This window comes from Palaemon carinicauda, chromosome 15, assembly GCF_036898095.1.
Source record: "Palaemon carinicauda isolate YSFRI2023 chromosome 15, ASM3689809v2, whole genome shotgun sequence".
Classification (NCBI taxonomy): Eukaryota; Metazoa; Arthropoda; class Malacostraca; order Decapoda; family Palaemonidae; genus Palaemon; species Palaemon carinicauda.
The window spans coordinates 93,845,752-93,852,314 of record NC_090739.1 but is presented as its reverse complement, the minus strand read 5'-3'; the positions used below and the strand labels follow the sequence as shown (position 1 = coordinate 93,852,314).

At 32.1% G+C, this 6,563-nt stretch overlaps 1 pseudogene; it reads left to right on the top strand.

The window, feature by feature from the left end:
- Positions 1-4,658: 4,658 nt before the first annotated feature.
- LOC137654336 (uncharacterized) lies at positions 4,659-6,179 on the top strand (annotated as a pseudogene).
- The last annotated feature ends 384 nt before the right edge of the window (positions 6,180-6,563 follow it).

The window sequence follows — 6,563 nt, the reverse complement described above, 5'->3', positions numbered from 1 at the left end:
GGAGTGACCGGAGCTAACACATTACCGTGGAACTTTCCAGGTTTCCTCACCTGTCTTTCCACACTGATAGGCTGGTTACTCAGGAAATAACCACCGCTTCTGATGAAGATGAAACCATGGGAACTGGTCACTTCCATGCTGACCAGAACCCGTATTGGATCCTGAGTAATGCTCAAGGTAAAATCAGTAACTAGGAAGCCTAAAACCACTTTCAGCCGAAAGAGAATGACCAGGTCAAAGGATGATTATCTCCCAATATCCATTTAAGATATATAATCGTTAAACATCATTATTAGAATAACTTATCTAAATATTTTGAATTAATACGTAACCCGATTCCGGTAGATTTAAAACAGGTAGGGTAAATGAATCCAAAGTAAAGGATTCTGTTCTTACACAATTCGACTAAAATTCAAAAGGAAATAGATTGCATATTTTAAATATATAGCCTACATTCTAAATTGGTTTTTCATTTCTTGAAAACCTCAAGTCACCAAATAATACTAACTTTGGAAAACTATTTTATTTCTTTATGGATAAAAGTGATAACATTTATAATCAACTATTGATTTATATTTACACACACACACACACACAAACACACACACACACACACACACACATATATATATATATATATATATATATATATATATATATATATATATATATATATATATATATATATATATATATGCAGTATTTGCCGTTATAAGATGGTCCCATGTCTGAGAACCAAACATATAATATAATATATATGATGACGGCAAATTATACAACCTCTCGAGTTTTTACGTTGAATCTGTAATACTTGAAATTATTAAAAACCGAGCTTTGAGGCAGTTAAATAACTCCCAGACAGCAATATATAAGAACACTGAACACCCAAAAGGTCTCTTAAGTACACTCAAAACAAAGCTGGGTAATTATTCTTAAGACTTATTCAAAACCACCTTTTACTTCGATTCTTTATGATATACGAGTATGTAATAAACACTGATGATTGAAATAATACACTCTACAAAATAAATATATTATATATAAATAACAACATTTTGAAAGAAGTTACATAAAAAATAAAAATAAATCACTCGAAATATTAAGTCTGAACAAAACTTAGATTAAGACAAAAATGTTACGGTCCGAAAATTATATAATCAATACACTTTAAATATTAAATCTGAATTAACCTTAAACTAAAACAGAATAAATAATACATATAGAAATTATACAATTACTGGTTTCACTTGAAATTAACTTTTAAACAATATTTGATTAGTCCTATCACTCAATAAATATAGTTAACCTAATAACGATGCAAATACTTTTCATGTTACTATAGGGCCAGTAACAAAATCTATACACAAAGCCAACCCTCACCACTACACAAAAAAATTTAAATCACCTGGATAATTTGTAACATCGCTTTAACAAACGTTATACGCTTGGCACAAAATCACTTAAGAGAGGAAATACCATGGGCACTCAGAGAGAGAGAGAGAGAGAGAGAGAGAGAGAGAGAGAGAGAGGGGGGGAATTTCTGGGTCTTTCACAGGATGGCTATGCAGCTCAGGGGCATCTATATAAAACTTAGTTACTTTAAGAATATTCCAGATCCGGGATCAGGAAGCGTGGGCGTTTGCTTAAGGACGTAAGGTTGCCAAAAATCACTCTCTCGATCGCATACCAACACAATGCAAGACTGCTCTCTCTGAGCTAGGTCCACCCACCCTTTGTCCTCGAAATAGAAAAAAAGATATCTGACACTAGAGTTTTCGAAAATATTACAAAGTATATGGCACAATATAAGAATTGTGTATTTCCTCTCAAACTTGACACAATACCTCAAGAAAATATAAAAAAAACATTACATAACCCTTGTTCCTATCTCGTATGGTCATACAACAATATCAAACATATTACGTAAGACTTAGTAACAAAATTGCGTAAAATAAAAAGGCAATTCTTAAAAAATAATGCAAATTTACATATACTGACTTGAATAAAAAATAGAATGAAATTAACGATAAAAGTCTTACCTAATTTACAAATAAAACTAATGTTTATACGAGAGGAACTCATATTATGGGCTGGCTATTCATCTCCTAAATGCATAAATGAAATATATAAATAAATCATGAAAATTATTGTATTTACGCTGCACTAGAACAGCTTATTAAGAATATATATATATATATATATATATTTATTTATTTACTTATATATATATATATATATATATATATATATATATATATATATATATATATATATATATATATATATATATATATATATATATATATATTTATATATATACATACATATATATATATATATATATATATATATATATATATATATATATATATATATATATATATATATATATATATATATATATATATATATATATACATACATATATATATATATATATATATATATATATATATATATATATAAATAAATAAATATATATATATATATATATATATATATATATATATATATATATATATATATATATATATATATATATTATGAGGATCTGCAACCCTCTTTGTTTTAAGAATTCTTTCGTCCGCTATTCTGCCAACTATCTTCAGCGCCATCTAGGAGTTGCTGCAGTCCCTATACTCTACACCATCTATTGACTGCTGAAGATATATGTTTTTATAAACCTCCAGTGGCATCGCCTGGGATATTAATCCACGGAATTTTTTTATATTTTCTTATGTATTGTAATCCTTTTGTTAAAATTAAGTTTACTTGAGACGTAAATTATACTTCCAGAGTTGAGTCTGGTTTAGTTTTTGATTCAGTTTGAATCACTTCTTCATTACTATTGTTTGGAGTTAAGTGCTGTATATAATATGTAGGTACTTTATGTATTTTATTCAAGATCTTTTACCTGCTGTGTTTTCTACATCCCAATTGCAGTGTATTTTTGTTTGAAAACTATATTATCATCTTATATTTATTACCATCTTAATATGTAGTTGTAAAGTGTGTGAAAATCACTGAATATTTTTTTTTTTTTTTTTATGTGCCGTTCTTGAATCAGTGATTGTGAACAAGACATTTGCCGTAACATCTGGCATCAGGTAAAATCAAGGAGGAGTGTTCAAAAGTAAGGAACGTCACATTTGGGGGCCTGTCTGGGATTTGATAAATTTAAATGCTAAATATATCTTGTTAGTATTACGATTAATTGTTCTTAAAATTGATATATTTTAAGAGTAAACTTATTTTGTAAACACTGTGATCGGGTGTAGTCTCCAGTATTGATACTTCAGAAGTAAGCCAGGCTCCACGCTTCTTTAATAACGTTAAGTGTTAAGTTGAGTTTGTAATGGAGAGCTAGAGTTTAATGAACCAATTGTATAATTAGGATTCACGGTATCATAGCCAGCTAGTTTTTCTTCTAACGCCTCATTAGAGTTTTGAATGAATCTCTAACGCCCTATTAGGCCCTTATAAACTAACACATTACATCACGGGTATTGAAATCCCATTACTTGTAATCTAGGGAAGTGTAGGAATTACAGGTACATACCTTTTTCATAGGTATCTCAGAGATTTAGTCTCATCCCATACTTGTAGTCAGGTAATAACCTTGTACAGGTATCATCATTGTTAGGTATAGGAAACTTGTTTTCATACTTAACATGCTTGTGAATTTAGCCACATTGTAATACAAGAAGAATGCTTGTTAAAAGTTGGTCCATTGTCACGAATGTATTGTGAAATTGGTTACTAGTTATAAGGTATTGCTTATTAAGTATTGCACTGTAATTATTCAAATCGTGAACCTATTGTTTTGGATTAATCATGTCTTTTGATGCTAAACATTTTACTTCGAATCGAAAGGAAAGCCTTCATACTTCGCAGTATGTCAAGAAGTCTGATTTGTTGACTTAGCCATGACTGTTAAGATTAGTGTAACCCCAGGTGCTGTGAAAAAAGAAATCTTAGGCCTGATATTGAAATGCCTGATAGACAAAAATATAATTTTACAAGATGATGTGAAACATTATTGGCCGTTAAGATAAATAGGGAGGATTCGGCAGTAGAAGTTTTAAAATTACAGATAGAATTAGAGAGAATAAAAATAGAATCGGCAGAACTAGAGAAAGAATGTGAGCTAGCTAAGGCAGAACTAGAGAAAGAACGTGAGCTAACTAAGATAAGATTGCCAGAAAAACAGGAGGAAAAGAATATTCCTGAAGCTTTCAATGTCTCTAAGGTTCAGAAACTCTTAACTGTGTTTAACGAACAAGAACCTGAAAAATTCTTTGTAGTGTTTGAAGAAACTGCCAAGACTTTAGCATGGCCCAGGGATAAATGGGTACTAATAATTAGAAGTTCTATCACAGGACAAGGTGAGCATATTGTTACTCAGATGATTACTGAGAATGACTATGATACTTTGAAGAAAGCTATTTTAGATGCTTATTCTATTACAGCAGAAGGATATCGGCAGAAATTCCGCAATTCATTCAAGACACCCAACCAAACTCTCCTGGAATTTTGTAATCTGAAGATGAAGCCGTTACAGAAATGGTTGGGCAAGGCAGGCATTAGTAACTATGAAGATTTGAAAGTCTCTCCGGTTGATGGAAGAATTCTTGCGTAAGATACCAATTAACGTTGCTATGTATATTAAGGAACGAGGTGTGAAGAAACCCGAGGAATCAGCTTCGTTGGCGGATGAATACTTCTTAATTCATAAGGGACAACTTAAACAGAAAGCTTTCGTCGATAGCAAGGTATGTTCATTTTGTAAGGAACGGGGACATCTAATTCAAGATTGACCTCATCCTCGGTGCAAAGGTTCTCACCAACAAACTCCTAAAACAAATCTTCACCTAATACAGGGAAAAATTATAAATCTAAACCAGCTGAACATAAGACCATGCATTTTGCAATAAAGGAAGATGGTTTTGATAATTTCAAGTGTGAGGGTAAGGTAAAAGATAATACTGCTACAATTCTTCGTGATTCAGCATCAAGTAAAACTATTGTAAGTTCTAATATGAAATCCTTTATCACTCCTACAAACAGGTTCATTACAGTTTCGGATCTTACAAGTGAATCGGTACTTCCCCTTGTAACTATTCCTTTGACTAGTCCATATACTGATGGAATAGTGGAAGTTGCATACTTGGATAAGGAACTCCCTTGCAAAGAGGTGGACATTTTGATGGGAAATGATTTGGCCAAAGGTAAGGTACACACCAGTCTGATTATACAATTTCCTGAAACGTATGTAAAGGCCCAGTGGAACATTGTAACTAGGTCACAAGCTTTTCAAGGAGAACTCAGTAAAGTTGTCCCTAGCAAGGTAAGTAAGGCAACTGACGCACTTGACATTCCTACTAAAGATTTTGCAAAAGCCCAACAATTAGATGATTCTGTTAAACAGTTGTTTGAGAAGGTTAGAAACATATCAGATGAAGATAGTAAAACTCCTCACTTTTATCTAGAAAATAAGGTTTCTTATGAGACATTACTGACCTCCTAAGATGTCTTTTCAGGATAACTGGCGTGATAAATTCCAGGTAGTGGTACCTAAAGTCAACAGACAATCTTTTTTGGACTTGGCCTATACTGACAACTGTCATCTTGGAATAACCAAGACATACCAACGATTAGCTGATGATTTCTACTGGCTTGGAATGAAGAAAGATGTACAGGATTTTTTTGAAGTTTGTGCCACTTTCCAACAAGTAGGAAAACCTAACCAGACAATACCTCCAGCGCCTCTCATACTTATCTCTATACCAAAGGAACCCTTCTCCAAAGTAATTATTGATTGTGTGGGACCTTTAACGAAGACTAGAAAAGGTAATAAATACATTTTAACTTTAATGTGTCCAACTACTCCTTTTCCCATGGCTGTTCCAGTTAAAAATATTCCTGCTAAGGTGATTATCAAACAGTTGCTTAATATTTTACTGCATTTGGATTTCCAGCTGAAGTTCAATGTGATCAGGGAACTAACTTCATGAGTAAGGTATTTCAGGAGACTTTAGCTACATTTAATCTGAAACAGGTAATAGCTATTGCATATCACTCTCAAACTAATGGATCATTGGAGAGGTCACATCAAAGTGTAAAATCTCTAATCAGGAATTATGTTTTCAGTACAAATAATGACTGGGATGAAGACCTAGATATGCTCATGTACTTACTACAAAGTGTCAAGAATGAATCTACTGATGTTAGCCCTTTCGAACTAATGTTTGGAAGAAAACCAATAACTTTGCTGACGGCTGTAAAAGATAGGATCCTGAGACATTTTGAGAAGGAAGAAGTATTCAATGCTTCAAAATTTATCACCACATTCAAAAGCAAGTTGTCTAAGATACAGGAATTTGCCCAGAGTAACCTACAGATATCACAAGAAGGAATGAAATTCATTCATGATAAAAAATCTAAGGTAAGAACTTTTCAAGTTGGTGATGAAGCGTTTTTGTACCATTCTATTGCAGGTAGCACTTTAAGAGAAAAGTATATGGGACCTTATACCATTGCTAAGAAAGTATCAAAGGTGAATT